Source organism: Pleurodeles waltl, chromosome 11 (assembly GCF_031143425.1).
Source record: "Pleurodeles waltl isolate 20211129_DDA chromosome 11, aPleWal1.hap1.20221129, whole genome shotgun sequence".
Lineage (NCBI taxonomy): Eukaryota > Metazoa > Chordata > Amphibia > Caudata > Salamandridae > Pleurodeles > Pleurodeles waltl.
The window spans coordinates 439,976,873-439,994,078 of record NC_090450.1 but is presented as its reverse complement, the minus strand read 5'-3'; the positions used below and the strand labels follow the sequence as shown (position 1 = coordinate 439,994,078).

The 17,206-nt window shown below is 47.0% G+C and overlaps 1 protein-coding gene across 2 annotated transcripts in view; it reads left to right on the top strand.

The window, feature by feature from the left end:
• The window catches only part of ERLIN2 (ER lipid raft associated 2), a 307,636-nt gene that overhangs the window by 277,748 nt on the left and 12,682 nt on the right, over positions 1-17,206 (top strand). The window lies entirely within an intron of this gene.

Below are 17,206 nucleotides of genomic sequence, written 5' to 3'. Positions count from 1 at the left end.
GACCACACACTGCATTGAAGAAATGTTTAACACTTAAGAGATGATAAACTGGTGATATCTGAACTTTACATATACCTCATAGCCACTACACAAATACCCAAAACCAAGGGACAAAGAACGTGGGAAGCCGACTTAGGGAGGGAGCTAACAGAATAGGAATGGGGAGGTATACAATACAGGGCCCACCACACCGACCATAGTGTGTTGGGCACTGAAACAGCCTATAAAATAGCAACATACTGGTACTATACCCCTGCGACAATTCACGCATGGAACCCTACTAAGCCCGAGCTATGCTTGAGAAGATGCAGGAATACCAGTACACTGATACATTTACTTTGGTACATACTCAAAACTGAAATGGTATTGGAGTAGCATACTAGAGAAAATAGACAAAGCATTCCGCACGGAGATCCCAAGATTGCCAACATGCATCATCCTTGGCCTATCTAACCCCCTCACCTTTCCTCTGCGATCACTTAGAGGTCTTCAAATGGCACTCGCCATCAGTGCTGCCCATCAGATGATGATATCACAATTGGGCAGGGATAGAATCCCAAACTACACCTCATGGCTACATAAACTATGGTTCCTACTATGGATGTAGAAACTATCCTTAGTAGCAGAACATAGAACAGCAGAAGTTTCTACATTATGGTCACCCTTCATACAAATCCTGTCTACAGAATTCAATGAAATCACTTGCCCCACATATTTTAAAGTCCTACGCCTGTTGAGGTGACTATTGAACTCATCTTTTACACTTAGAGCTACTCATTCAACCACTGAACCGGGAGTAAGGCCACACAAAATTGCTAATACACCTATGGGGGAAAGACACAGGAGTACACTATTATAGGCAGGGTGAGGAGGGAACCAGTTTTACACCATACTGTTCTGTTGACGCAAGGTCGGTGTCAGAATTCTGTTGCACTTTTATTGGGCGCTTATACCGCTGCCGGCCTCTAAAGTTGTAGACATAAAGCTGTGTTCTTATTTTTCTAATTTAAGACCCCAATAAACAGAATTGATCCTTAAAAGAAAACATGTGTAATTAGTAATCGGGTCCATAACAATTAGTAGGCAGGTTCATGATATTGTGGTGAGCATTGCAATTAGTTTGTAACACACAACACAGCCAGCACATGTCTAATTAAATGTTTGATAATTAGCAGATCATAGAGCCATTTAAAAAAAAAAAAAAAAAAAAAACTCCAGGGCAGCTTTATTAATGGTCCTTGAACCACACAGACGACAATAAATTCTATCCATTCTTCAAATGGAAGCCCACACAAGGCACAGAGGATCAAGTAAACACGTCCCTGGCTCCTAACTAAAACAGGAGCTGTGCCACCAAACTTTGTAGATGCTGGAAATAATGCAGGATGTCCAACTAAAGGCTGGAGGCATAATCTGTTTGTGAATTAACCAAACCTGTTATTGCCTGAACTCTCTGCTGACAGCTTAGGAAGTTAAGGATCCTTTTCAGGGTATTTAGGATTAATAAAGCCTGTCAGAACTACATTTAGAATCTGAGGATCATTTGTGAGCTACTCTTCCATGGTAACTCTTAGGTGTGGACTGGACACACCCACCTCTAATGACCCAGATTCACTGGCTTACTTGATGGGGACTCTTAAGCTACCGCAACCTGTTTTTAGGTGTTCAGCTTCAGCCAGTTATTAGTGTTCCAACCATCAATGACAAATGCACATAGAGAAGCTCTTGCTTGCGTTTGTATAAGAGTTTTGTGTCAACAGCATGATTAAACAATCCTATATAAAGGAGTGAATCAGGATCAAGTGTGTATTAAAAAGGGAAAATGGGTCTGTGCTGAGCCATTGGGATCCTTCCAAGCACCATAGAAGGGTTGCAAGCAAAATGGGAGTAACAAGACTTCCATGAGAATAGTATAGCAAACCTTGTCAAAGCCTGCTGGCTGATCCAGCGAAATGAGTTTGCTTATAACTACCCCACCTGATGAATTTCACAGAAAGAGATAATTGTCGCTTGGCAGACATACAAAGATCACCCACTTTATATCTGTTTATTACATTTTTAATTATAAACCATTGCAATTTTAGCAACAACACATACAAGTTAAAAACAACAAATCAGATAAAAAAACACAGGTATTTATCGTCCTAACAATAAGACCAGTACACAGAAGGATTATTACACACACCTGAAAACAAGAGCATTGATGTATATTAAGTCAAACATGAAGATAAAAAAAACAGCAGGGACATTATTACTACTTTGCAAGCAATTTAGAGCAGGCATCAGGTAGAAAAAAGAAATAGAAATGGGTGTGTTGGGTTCAAGACCAAGTGCGATAGTGAAGCAACGTCACCATTTTTCACGATCAAGTCTTCAAGCAATGGACCATTAGGGCATGTCCCGCAAGTTCTTATCCTAGCCCAGTGTTCAAACGGCAATAAATTAAAGGAAAGAAGAAGACTGTTATAAAGAATGGGACTGGGGGAGAGGGAACAAATGCAACGCCAGTAGTAAACAGTTTTGGCCAGAGGCGTTTAACACACAACACAAATGCAGTATTAAAATAAGGGCTAAGTTCAAAGCTCTGGGATGATGAAGAGAATATAATGAGATTCCTTTGTTGGGTGTAAAAGTAGTCGGATGAGAGGCAGAGAGCATCCAATGACTTAAGGTTTCATAAATACACACAATTCCAAGAAATAAGTCATGGCAGACATAAGACTTGTTGGTCTCTGAATATGTAACATATTAAGGTAACTGTAAAAGTACAATTGAAAGGAAACCGGCTTTTAGCATTTTTACTTCCCACTTTTTGTCTCCATTTGGACTAATAAGTACTGTTGTAACTGCTCTGAAATGCCCTAAGCCCTGCTCAATAGGACTCCGTGCATGTGCTCTGAGCCTTAAATGGTGTATGTAAGGAAATGCCTCCTTGGCATGGTTACCCCCTGACTTTTTGCCTTTGCTGATGCTATGTTTTGATTTGAAAGTGTGCTGAGGCCTGCTAACCAGGCCCCAGCACCAGTGTTCTTTCCCTAACCTGTACTTTTGTTTACACAATTGGCACACCCTGGCATCCAGGTAAGTCCCTTGTAACTGGTACCCCTGGTACCAAGGGCCCTGATGCCAGGGAAGGTCTCTAAGGGCTGCAGCATATCTTATGCCACCCTGGGGATCCCTCACTCAGCACAGACACACTGCTTGCCAGCTTGTGTGTGCTGGTGAGGACAAAACGAGTAAGTCGACATGGCACTCCCCTCAGGGTGCCATGCCAACCTCACACTGCCTATGCAGTATAGATAAGTCACCCCTCTAGCAGGCCTTACAGCCCTAAGGCAGGGTGCACTATACCATGGGTGAGGGCACCAGTGCATGAGCACTGTGCCCCTACAGTGTCTAAGCCAAACCTTAGACATTGTAAGTGCAGGGTAGCCATAAGAGTATATGGTCTGGGAGTCTGTCAAACACGAACTCCACAGCACCATAATGGCTACACTGAAAACTGGGAAGTTTGGTATCAAACTTCTCAGCACAATAAATGCAAACTGATGCCAGTTTACATTTTATTGTGAAATACACCCCAGAGGGCACCTTAGAGGTGCCCCCTGAAACCTCAACCAACTACCTGTGTAGGCTGACTGGTTTTAGCAGCCTGCCACACTCGAGACATGTTGCTGGCCACATGGGGAGAGTGCCTTTGTCACTCTGTGGCTAGTAACAAAGCCTGCACTGGGTGGAGATGCTATCACCTCCCCCTTGCAGGAGCTGTAACACCTGGCGGTGAGCCTCAAAGGCTCAGTATATATGCTATTGTGATTATTCAAAGTTCCTAAAGTACTTACCTGCAATACCTTTCAAATGATATATTACATGTAGAATTTGAACCTGTGGTTCTTAAAATAAACTAAGAAAATATATTTTTCTATAACAAAAACCTATTGGCCTGGAATTGTCTCTGAGTGTGTGTTCCTCATTTATTGCCTGTGTGTATGTACAACAAATGCTTAACACTACTTTGATAAGCCTACTGCTCGACCACACTACCACAAAATAGAGCATTAGTATTATCTCTTTTTGCCACTATCTTACCTCTAAGGGGAACCCTTGGACTCTGTGCATACTATTCCTTACTTTGAAATAGTGCATACAGAGCCAACTTCCTACAGTGTATGCTTAATTGCCATGTCCCTGTTGACATAACCAAACTTAATTGTAGTCCCTAATATGATATCAGGGGTCCCTATGGCCTGTAGGTTGTGGTGTCTCATGTGAACTGCAGCACTAGTTGTACCCCAACAGGTGCTGGTACAGCAAGGTAAAACATGGCTTTCAGTCCACCACTGCAGACTGAAAGGGCAGTTTAAAACTGCTAACTTGACTTTGTCATTTGAAATAATGGCCGAGTCCAAACCTCCCTTTTTAATATGCGAGTCACCCCTATGGCAGGCCTAATGTGCCCTGAGGTAGGTGTTGTATATTAAGAAGTGGGATATGTAATCGTACATGTTCCAGCAGTAAACACTCTAAATTATCATTTAATGGGACAACTAAGGTTGATACTGTTTGGGAACCGTGCATTAAATCATATTTAAGTTTAAATCGAATTTAAAGTCACTGTTGGGAAAAGGGCAAATTTAGAAGTTGCCACTTCAGTTGCTCAAGATTTCCAGTGCCCGTTTCCTGATGGACATGGGGCTTGTCCTGCAAACAGCTTTCTGCCATTTTGGGAGGTGTGCAAACGACTCCCAGTAAAGGACACAATAGGGGCCTGCACAGGAGAAAGGTGGTAGCACCCTCCTGTAGGGAGCCACACAGGTGTTAGCCCAAAAGGCAAGCTTCAAAGGGTAAACCGCATTTGAAGGACAAACACTTACGAGAGGGGAGATCTATTGCTCAGGCACACAGGCTAGCACTCAGGAGAGAAGCCAATTGACAACCCACTTTTTCCAATGGAATGTAGCCCTCTGGTAGCCACCTCTCTGGGGGTTGGGCTAAGGATCGCTGAGTGTCGAAAGAGTGGTCTTGCCATGTTGGGAGTGGACAGAGTGATGCATCTTGTGATATCTAGATGCCACACTTCCCAAGAAGTGGCCAAGAGGGAGGGAACCTGGTAGCCCATTAGCTACCAACTGCAGCCTATCCTGAGGGCATTTTCTCAAGATAAAAATGGTGTCCCAGGCTCCAGAACTAAGATTGCTACGGACCGGAAGAAGGACTGAAGGAGGACTACCCTGCTACACCTCAGATGTAGAGTTATTGACCCCGGAAGGATTGGCCTGTGACCATGACAATTTGGCCATCTAGTATTCGTGGCAACTGAGCTTCAGCCATACTGGAGAGGAATTTGTGGGAGTGTTGACCCTACAACCAGGTCTCCCCTCACTGTCCTCATGGACTGAGGAATCCCTGCAGGAAAATCCCTGTCGCACCCTATTGCATCCACAGCATCCTTGGAGCATCTTCAGCATCCTTCATCCCTTGCATCAGGACCACTACATACATATCCATTGCAATGGGGATAAGGTGCCTGCAACTGTGTGTAGACTACTTCTTCTGTGGAGGTAACTGTTCCTAAAAACCTTACTTGGCCCCCTGGGTAGCTTCCTGCAAGAGTTGGTCGCGTCAAGTACTTCTGAATGACTGCATTGACACCTATCCAAGTTTTCCTTTAAAAAAAAAAGTATTAGTTGATTGCCTCTTCAATTGTTTTAGAGCTGTTTAACCCCTTTGCTTCCAGGCCTTTTCCCCTTCAGTTGCCAAGCCTTTTTTGGCTGTTTGGGGCAGTTTGCGCTTAGGCCCTCATATCTTTTTGTCCACATAAGCTACCCACACCAAATTTGCGTCCTTTTTTAATTCCAGCATCCTAGGGATTCTAGAGGTAACCAGATTTTGTGGGTTCCCCTGAAGTAGAACAAGAAATTCGCCAAAATACAGCGAAAATCTTGTTTTAAAAAAAAAAAAAAAAAAAATGGGGATAAAAGAGCTGCAGAACGAGGCTTGTAGTTTTTCCCTGAGAATGGCATCAACAAGCGGTTTGCGGTGCTAAAATCAGCATCTTCCTAGCTTTCAGGAACAGGCAGACTTGAATTAGAAAAACACATTTTTCAACATAATTTTGGAATTTTACTGGAACACACCCCATAAAAAAAAAATGTTGTGCTTTCACCCTCCTTCCAGTTAGGGACAGAAATGGGTGTGAAACCAATGCTGCATCCCAAAAAGCTAAACATTTCTGAAAAGTAGACAAAATTCTGAATTCAGCAAGTGGTAATTTGTGTAGATCTATAAGGTTTTCCTACAGAAAAAAACAGCTGAAATAAAAAAATATTGAAATTGAGTTGAAAAAAACAGCAATTTTTCTCCACGTATTATTACTCTGTAACTTTTTCCTGCGATGTCAGATTTTTTTTTAAAGCAATATACTGTTACGTCTGTGGACTCTTCTGGTTACGGGGATATATAGGGCTTGAAGGTTCCTCAAGAACCCTAGGTACCCAGAACCAATAAATGAGCTGCACCTTGCAATGGGTTTCATTCTATACCGGGTATACAGCAATTAATTTGCTGAAATACAAGGAGTAAAAAATAGGTATAAAAAAAAAACCTTTGTATTTCCAAAATGGGCACAAGACAAGATGTTGAGAAGCAGTAGTTATTTGCACATCTCTGAATTCTAGGGTGCCCATACTAGCATGTGAATTACAGGGCATTTCTCAAATAGACGTCTTTTTTTACACGTCTATTTTTACACACAAAGGAAAGACAAGGGACAATAACACTTGTTTTTCTATTCTGTGTTCGCCCAAGATTTTGGCCTCTAGCTCAGCCGGCACTTAGGGAATCCTACCAAACCTGTGCAGTTTTGAAAACTAGACACCTAGGGGAATCCAAGATGGGATGACTTGTGGGGCTTTTATCAGGTTCTGTTACTTTGCAAAGGATTCAAACTTTAAAATTTGGTAAAAAAAAAACACTTTTTCCTCACATTTCGGTGACAAAGTTCTGGAATGTGAGAGGAGCAACAAAGTTCCTTCCACCCAGCGTTCCCCCAAGTCTCTTGATAAAAATGGTACCTCACTTGTGTGGGTAGGCCTAGTGCCCGCAAAAGAAAATGCCCCAAAACACTATGTGGACACATCAAAATTATCAAATACAAAGCTACCTGTTTGTGGTGGGGGGGGGGGGGGGGGGGCGGCGCACCTGCGTTTTTGGCCCTGGACTCGCCAGCCATCTAGGGAAACCTAACAAAACCAGACACTTCTGAAAACTAGACACCCGAGGGAATCCAGGGAAGTGTGACTTGTGTGGCTCCCCCAGTGTTTCCTTACCCAGAATCCTCAGCAAACCTCAAATTTAGCCTATAAATAAAATTTTCCACACATTTTCCCCACATTTCTGTGTGGGGTCACCACACCGGGAAATGTTTCCTTCCACCCAATGTTCCCCTCAGTCTCCTGGTAAAAATGGTACCTCACTTGTATAGGTGTGCCAAGTGCCTGTGACAGGGAAGAGCCAAAATCATGTTGAAATTGAGAGGGAGCCAAAGCGGGTCCAAAAGGACAGTTTGAAAAAGAAAAAGAAAAAAAAAAAACATTTTTAGGTTGTCAAGTGCAGTAGTTTATCGGTATAGATGAGACAATGCTGGGTGGCAGGAATTGTGTGGATTCCTGCAGATTCCGGAAGGATCCATCACAACAATGTGGGGAAAATGTGTGATTTCCAGCAAAGTTGGAGGTTTGCAGGGCATTGTGGGTAAGGAAATGGTGCGGGGTGCATGTGAAGCACACCACCCTGGACTCACCCAGATGTTTAGTTTTAAGATGTGTCTAGGTCTTATGGATTTTTGTACATGGCAGCGTCCAAAACGTGCAACCCTCACCATTCCAAGTGGGGCGATTTTGAGAGTTAGCCAAGCTCTCGTGGCCCAAATTTAAAACCAAAATCCGAAATAATCAAATGTCCTCTTGCTTGCCGTGGGATAAGATGTTTTGGTGTGTAGGTGGGGATGTGAAAGACTGTTACCCTTCAGCTGGGGTGAGGGCATAACCAGGCCCATACTGGTTGGTAGCTACCACCCCACTTTTTTTTATTTATTTTTTATTCCCTGGCATCTAGTAGACTTTCAGGGCCCCCAATTCGACCCCCCCCGGGGTGTGGATCGTGGGTAATTGCCCCATCTGCCCACTGGTAGGCAGAACAACTTTGGACCCATTTATTTGGGGTGGGGCTATGGCCATACCCCCACCCTCTTATTTTGGAAAAAAAATATCTTCCCCGGTCTCTGGTGGTCTTTCTTCCTTCTTGGGGCAGATGGGCCTTCCAAAAATAGGCAGGTCTGCCCCAAGGGGGGCAGATATGGCTAACAGTAATGTGCCCCCATGGGGAGTGTTAGGAATGGGGTCTTTGCAGGCGAGCGTCTATTTTCAGCCAGGAAGCCGGTGGCACGTCTTTTTTTTTTTTTTTTTTTTCAGCCGCGGATCGGAGTTGCTTCGATCTTTTCCCCACATGGCGGTCGGTGTATGGATTTCTCACTCTTGTTCTGCCAACTTCTCTTTTCAGGGTCCCAGGAACTGGATGGACCCCACTGGGCAGAGTAGGAGTCTCCGCAGAGGCTCCAGGTGCTAGTGGAGAGAAGTCTTTCCTGTCCCTGAGACTTCAAACAGGAGGCAAGCTCTAAATCAAGCCCTTGGAAAGTTCTTCACAAGATGGAAGGCATTCAAAGTCCAGTCTTTGTCCTCTAGCACAGGCAGAAGCAGCAACTGCAGGATAGCTCCACAAAGCACAGTCACAGGCAGTGCAGCTCTTCTTCCTCAACTCTTCATCTCTTCTCTAGGCAGAGGTTCCTTTTGGTTTCCAGAAGTGTTCTAAAGTCTGTGGTTTTGGGTGCCCTTCTTATACCCTTTTGTCCCTTTGAAGTAGGCTTACTTCAAAATAAAGTCTCTCTTGTTTGTGAAATCCTGCCTTGCCCAGGCCAGGCCCCAGACACACACCAGGGGGTTGGATACTGCATTGTGTGAGGGCACGTGTAGGAAGTTGGCTCTGTATGCACTATTTCAAAGTAAGGAATAGTATGCACAGAGTCCAAGGGTTCCCCTTAGAGGTAAGATAGTGGCAAAAAGAGATAATACTAATGCTCTATTTTGTGGTAGTGTGGTCGAGCAGTAGGCTTATCAAAGGAGTAGTGTTAAGCATTTGTTGTACATACACACAGGCAATAAATGAGGAACACACACTCAGAGACAATTCCAGGCCAATAGGTTTTTGTTATAGAAAAATATATTTTCTTAGTTTATTTTAAGAACCACAGGTTCAAATTCTACATGTAATATCTCATTTGAAAGATATTGCAGGTAAGTACTTTAGGAACTTTGAATAATCACAATAGCATATATACTTGTTACATAAAACACATATAGCTATTTTAAAAGTGGACACAGTGCAATTTTCACAGTTCCTGGGGGAGGTAAAGTAACGTTATTTCTTGCAGGTAAGTAAACCACCTACGGGGTTCAAATTGGGGTCCAAGGTAGCCCACCGTTGGGGGTTCAGAGCAACCCCAAAGTCACCACACCAGCAGCTGAGGGCTGGTCAGGTGCAGAGTTCAAAGTGGTGCCCAAAACACATAGGCTTCAATGGAGAAGGGGGTGCCCCGGTTCCAGTCTGCCAGCAGGTAAGTACCCGCGTCTTCGGAAGGCAGACCAGGGGGGTTTTGTAGGGCACCGGGGGGGGACACAAGCCAGCACAGAAAGTACACCCTCAGCGGCACTGGGGCGGCAGGGTGCAGTGTGCAAACACGCGTCGGGTTTTCAATATGTTTCAATGGGAGACCAAGGGGTCTCTCTAGCGATGCAGGCAGGCAAGGGGGGGGCTCCCCTGGGGGTCACTCCTGCACTGGAGTTCCGATCCTTCAGGTCCTGGGGGCTGCGGGTGCAGGGTCTTTTCCAGGCATCGGGATTTTGGATTCAGACAGTCGCGGTCAGGGGGAGCATCGGGATTCCCTCTGCAGGCGTCGCTGTGGGGGCTCAGGGGGGACAACTTTGGTTACTCACAGTCTCGGAGTCGCCGGGGGGTCCTCCCTGTAGCGTTGTTTCTCCACCAGTCGAGTCGGGGTCGCAAGGCGCAGTGTTGCAAGTCTCACGCTTCTTGCGGGGATTGCAGGGGTCTTTAAATCTGCTCCTCTGGAAACAAAGTTGCAGTCTTTGTTGAACAGGGTCGCTGTTCTCGGGAGTTTCTTGGTCTTTTGGAAGCAGGGCAGTCCTCTGAGGATTCAGAGGTCGCTGGTCCTGGGGAAAGCGTCGCTGGAGCAGTTTTCTTCTGAAGGAGGGAGACAGGCCGGTAGGGCTGGGGCCAAAGCAGTTGGTGTCTTTTCTTTCTTCTTCTGCAGGGGTTTTCAGCTCAGCAGTCCTCTTCTTCTTGTAAGTTGCAGGAATCTAAATTCTTAGGTTCAGGGAAGCCCTTAAATACTAAATTTAAGGGCGTGTTTAGGTCTGGGGGGTTAGTAGCCAATGGCTACTAGCCCTGAGGGTGGGTACACCCTCTTTGTGCCTCCTCCCAAGGGGAGGGGGTCACATTCCTATCCCTATTGGGGGAATCCTCCATCTGCAAGATGGAGGATTGCTAAAAGTTAGAGTCACTTCAGCTCAGGACACCATAGGGGCTGTCCTGACTGGCCAGTGACTCCTCCTTGTTATTCTCATTATCTCCTCCGGCCTTGCCGCCAAAAGTGGGGCCGTGACCGGAGGGGGCGGCCAACTCCACTAGCTGGAGTGCCCTGTGGTGCTGGAACAAAGGGGGTAAGCCTTTGAGGCTCACCGCCAGGTGTTACAGCTCCTGCCTGGGGGAGGTGATAGCATCTCCACCCAGTGCAGGCTTTGTTACAGGCCACAGAGTGACAAAGGCACACTCCCCATGTGGTCAGCGACATGTCTCGAGTGTGGCAGGCTGCTAGAACCAGTCAGCCTACACGGGTAGTTGGTTTAAGTTTCAGGGGGCACCTCTAAGGTGCCCTCTGGGGTGTATTTTACAATAAAATGTACACTGGCATCAGTGTGCATTTATTGTGCTGAGAAGTTTGATACCAAACTTCCCAGTTTTCAGTGTAGCCATTATGGTGCTGTGGAGTCCGTGTTTGACAGACTCTCAGACCATATACTCTTATGGCTACCCTGCACTTACAATGTCTAAGGTTTGGCTTAGACACTGTAGGGGCACAGTGCTCATGCACTGGTGCCCTCACCTATGGTATAGTGCACCCTGCCTTAGGGCTGTAAGGCCTACTAGAGGGGTGACTTATCTATACTGCATAGGCAGTGTGAGGTTGGCATGGCACCCTGAGGGGAGTGCCATGTCGACTTACTCGTTTTGTTCTCACTAGCACACACAAGCTGGCAAGCAGTGTGTCTGTGCTGAGTGAGGGGTCCCCAGGGTAGCATAAGATATGCTGCAGCCCTTAGAGACCTTCCCTGGCATCAGGGCCCTTGGTACCAGGGGTACCAGTTACAAGGGACTTACCTGGATGCCAGGGTGTGCCAATTGTGGAATCAAAAGTACAGGTTAGGGAAAGAACACTGGTGCTGGGGCCTGGTTAGCAGGCCTCAGTACACTTTCAATTCAAAACATAGCATCAGCAAAGGCAAGAAGTCAGGGGGTAACCATGCCAAGGAGGCATTTCCTTACAGCAGGCAGAGCCTTTTCAGGTGAGTGACCACTCCTCCCCTCCCTCCTAGCACAGATGGCTCATCAGGATATGCAGACTAAACCCCAGCTCCCTCTGCCACTGTCTAGTGAGAGGTGCAACCAGCTCAACTGTCAAACTGACCCAGACAGGGAATCCACAAACCAGCAGAGTCACAGAAATGGGTTAAGCAAGAAAAAGCTCACTTTCTAAAAGTGGCATTTGCAAACACACAATCTTAAAATAAACTTTACTAAAAGATGTATTTTTAAATTGTGAGTTCAGAGACCCCGAATTCGACTTCTATCCTCTCCCAAAGTGAATCTACACTTTAATTATATTTAAAGGTAGCCCCCATGTTAACCTATGAGAGGGATAGGCCTTGCAACAGTGAAAACCGAATTTAGCAGTATTTCACTGCCAGGACATATAAAACACATTACTATGGGGGTCATACTGACTTTGGCGGGCGGCGGAGGCCGCCCGCCAAAGTCCCGCCGTCAGAATACCGCTGCGTGGTCAAAAGACCGCCGCGGTAATTCTGAGTTTCCCGCTGGGCTGGCGGGCGACCGCCAGAAGGCCGCCCACCAGCCCAGCGGGAAACCCCCTTCCATGTGGATGCCGGCTCCGAATGGAGCCGGCGGAGTGGAAGGGGTGCGACTGGTGCAGTTGCACCCGTCGCGATTTTCAGTGTCTGCTTGGCAGACACTGAAAATCTTGGTGGGGCCCTGTTAGGGGGCCCCTACAGTGCCCATGCCATTGGCATGGGCACTGCAGGGGCCGCACGACACCCGTTACCGCCAGCCAGGTTCTGGCGGTCAAAACCGCCAGAACCAGGCTGGCGGTACGGGGGTCGGAATCCCCATGGCGACGCTGCCTGCAGCGCCGCCATGGAGGATTCCCCAGGGCAGCGGGAATCCGGCGGGACACCGCTGGTTTCCCGTTTCTGACCGCGGCTGTACCGCCGCGGTCAGAATGCCCATGGATGCACCGCCAGCCTGGTGGCGGTGCATCCGCGGCACTCTGCCCTGGCGGTAGTAAACCGCCAGGGTCAGAATCGGCACCTATATGTCCTACATTAACCATACACTGCACCCTGCCCTTGGGGCTTCCTAGGACCTACTTTAGGGGTTCCTCTACATGTAAGAAAGGGGAAGGTTTAGGCCTGGCAAGTTGGGTACACTTGCCAAGTCGAATTTACAGTTTAAAACTGCACACACAGACACTGCAGTGGCATGTCTGAGACAGGTTTTCAGAGCTACTAATGTGGGTGGCACAACCAGTGCTGCAGGCCCACTAGTAGCATTTGATTTACAGGCCCTGGGCATCTCTAGTGCACTGTACTAGGGACTTACTAGTTAATCTAATATGCCAATCATGGATGAACCAATTACATACACATTTTGAATAGGAGCACTTGTGCACTGGTTGGCAGTGGTAAAGTGCCCAGAGTAACAAAAATAGCAAAAACAGAGTCCAGCATACATCAACAACCTGGGAGTCTACGCCAAGGATGGAAAGTCTAACAGGGAGTGACCCTTGCCCAAGGGGCTGCCCCCTCCCCCTTCCCCCCCACCGCTGCAACAAAACACACACACACATACCAATCCCTGGTGCCTTAAGTTCTAGTAGAAATAGGCCGATCTACCCCCCAAGGGGGGCAGAAATGGCCTAAAATAAATGTATCCCTCAGGGGAACGACCCTTGCCTAAGGGGTTGCTCCCATGCATGAAATTGGCGCAAAAAAATAAAACTCCCTGGTGTCTAGTGGTTTGCCTAATAAAAAATAGGCTGATCTGCCCCTAAGGGTCGGCAGAAATGGCTTAAGAGTAATTTTGCCACGTGGGGAGCAACCCTTGCCTGAGGGGGGTCGCTCTCAACATATATAAAAAAAAAAAAAAAAAAACAGAAAAAAAGTTTATCCCTAGTGTCTAGGGGTTTCTCACCCCCCCAGGGCAGATCGGCCTAATTATAATAGGCCGATCGAAAAGGGCTAAAAATATTTTGCTCCCCTCATTCAATAATGTATGTAAAAATTAAAAAAACATCCCTGGTTTCTAGTGGTTTCAAGGGGGCAGAAGTGACCTAAGAGTAATTTTGCTACCCCCCCCCCCCCCCCCCCCCCCCCCCCAGCAGCGACCCTTGCCTAAGGGGTTGCTCCCCATATATATAAAAAAAAAAAAAAAAACATGGATTCCTGGTGTCTAGCGGGTTCTTTCCACTGGGGGGCAGATTGGCCTAATTTATAATAGGCCGAACTGCACCCGGGCTGCTCCCCTTATGCATAGAAATAAAAAATAAAAAAATAAAAACTTCCTTGCGTCTATTGGGCAGCAGAAATGTTGAGAAAGACATCAAAGGAAAGGTAAGGACTTTCCTTTCCTTTGATACCTTTCTCGGCCCCTCCAAGGGATCGGAGGAGAAATACAAAAGCAATTCTCCGATCTGTGCTGGAAGCTGAGCTTCCAGCACGGAGGCACAGGACTCTGAGGTCAGTGTGCGATCGCGCGCTGACGTCATCAGGTGCCTCGGGTGGAAGGGGAAGCAATTTCCCTTCCATCCCTGCAGTGGGGGCTTTGAGGTGAGGCTCAAGGAGGGAGCGCTAGCACTCTTCCCCCCCCCCCCCCCCATGAGCCAGTCCAAGGACGTAACGGTTACGTCCTTGGCGCCTTGGTTGCCAAGGGGTTAAACGCTTTACACTAGTGCCTCTGTGTAAGCCTTGTTGGTCAGTGCCTCAGCTACCCAGGGTTGAGCTGAGGTTCTGACAGACAAAATTGGACCTAAAAGTGTTTGTCAGTGTATTACACGGTGTGGTCACATAACCACACCATATAATGCACTCCATTTCCTTGCAGTGATGATGACCACTATGGTATCCTGGTGCATAATAATTGCTGTTGCATTGCAAAGTAGGATCACCTTGCATATTTTGTGTAATGCAGAATGGATTTTGTTTGTAAGATCCTCAAAAGTGTCTTTCACACACTTTAAAAGCCCCTCACTAAAAAAACAACACATATTTGCAGCTACTTTAAAATTCTGCATGTTTATACAAGAGTCTCCGCTATAAATGCTGGTCATTATTTAGCAAAGCTGACTGCTTTGCGTAGTTCAACGTGGTGCATGGGGTGGGATAGAGGGAAAAGATAACTACTTGCAGCACAAAGACTCATAAGTCCAGGTAAGAGATCAGCTGGGAATGGTTTTGGTGTTTGAAGAAAATTGTGGTCCTCGTCATTCATGAGGTAAGCCTTTAAAGCCTTCTTGAGGATTTGGCTGTAAAGAAGTAATGGGAAGAGTGTTGCAGTGCTGGAGGGCCTTAAGAGAAAATTCCACTTCGTAAACAAATTGTGCATGATAGTTTGGAGAAAGCTAGTAGTTATTTGGTTATTGCGCACAGGCAGCACACCTGGATTGTAAATGCCAATGTATGGGAGGTGGAGCAGCATTGTTATGTTTTGGGTTGCATAGGGAGTCTTGGTGAAAAACTTGGTAATTATTGGATGTGGTTGTGGATTGAAACACCACGAAAAAGTGGGTATTGCAAAGTACATGACTGTCATGGAGGCAAAGTAGCAGGGTAAGAGGCAATCAGGAGGCTATTCCAGCAGACTGTTAATGTCTTGCTTGATGGGATATGGTAAAAGTGTTCTGAAATTGTTTATGATGGGGAGATGGAAGTGGAAAAATGTTCTGTGGAGGTGATTGTAGGAAAGTACCATCTTGCCTGGCATGTTACCCCCATTTTTCACTGTATATATGTTGTTTTAGTTGTATGTGTCACTGGGACCCTGTTCACCAGGGCCCCAGTGCTCATAAGTGTGCCTGAATGTGTTACCTGTGTAGTGACTAACTGTCTCACTGAGGCTCTGCTAATCAGAACCTCAGTGGTTATGCTCTCTCATTTCTTTCAAATTGTCACTGACAGGCTAGTGACCAATTTTACCAATTTACATTGGCTTACTGGAACACCCTTATAATTCCCTAGTATATGGTACTGAGGTACCCAGGGTATTGGGGTTCTAGGAGATCCCTATGGGCTGCAGCATTTCTTTTGCCACCCATAGGGAGCTCTGACTATTCTTACACAGGCCTGCCACTGCAGCCTGAGTGAAATAACGCACACGTTATTTCACAGCCATTTTACACTGCACTTAAGTAACTTATAAGTCACCTATATGTCTAACCTTTACCTGGTAAAGGTTGGGTGCTAAGTTACTTAGTGTGAGGGCACCCTGGCACTAGCCAAGGTGCCCCCACATTGTTCAGGGCCAATTCCCCGGACTTTGTGAGTGCGGGGACACCATTACACGCGTGCACTACATATAGGTCACTACCTATATGTAGCTTCACAATGGTAACTCCGAATATGGCCATGTAATATGTCTATGATCATGGAATTGCCCCCTCTATACCATCCTGGCATAGTTGGCACAATCCCATGATCCCAGTGGTCTGTAGCACAGACACTGGTACTGCCAAACTGCTTTTCCCGGGGTTTCACTGCAGCTGCTGCTGCTGCCAACCCCTCAGACAGGCAGCTGCCCTCCTGGGGTCCAGCCAGGCCTGGCCCAGGATGGCAGAACAAAGGACTTCCTCTGAGAGAGGGTGTTACACCCTCTCCCTTTGGAAAATGGTGTGAAGGCAGGGGAGGAGTAGCCTCCCCCAGCCTCTGGAAATGCTTTCTTGGGCACAGATGTGCCCAATTCTGCATAAGCCAGTCTACACCGGTTCAGGGGACCCCTTAGCCCTGCTCTGGCGCGAAACTGGACAAAGGAAAGGGGAGTGACCACTCCCCTGACCTGCACCTCCCCTGGGAGGTGTCCAGAGCTCCTCCAGTGTGCTCCAGACCTCTGCCATCTTGGAAACAGAGGTGCTGCTGGCACACTGGACTGCTCTGAGTGGCCAGTGCCACCAGGTGACGTCAGAGACTCCTTGTGATAGGCTCCTTCAGGTGTTGCTAGCCTATCCTCTCTCCTAGGTAGCCAAACCCTCTTTTCTGGCTATTTAGGGTCTCTGTCTCTTGGGATTCCTTAGATAACGAATGCAAGAGCTCATCCGAGTTCCTCTGCATCTCTCTCTTCACCTTCTGCCAAGGAATCGACTGCTGACCGCGCTGGAAGCCTGCAAACCTGCAACATAGTAGCAAAGACAACTACTGCAACTCTGTAACGCTGATCCTGCCGCCTTCTCGACTGTTTTCCTGGTGGTGCATGCTGTGGGGGTAGTCTGCTTCCTCTCTGCACTAGAAGCTCCGAAGAAATCTCCCGTGGGTCGACGGAATCGTCCCCCTGCAACCGCAGGCACCTAAAAGCTGCATTACCGGTCCCTTGGGTCTCCTCTCAGCACGACGAGCGAGGTCCCTCGAATCCAGCAACTCTGTCCAAGTGACTCCCACAGTCCAGTGACTCTTCAGTCCAAGTTTGGTGGAGGTAAGTCCTTGCCTCACCTCGCTAGACTGCATTGCTGGGAACCGCGACTTTTGCAGCTACTCCGGCCCCTGTGAACTTCCGGCGGAAATCCTTCGTGCAC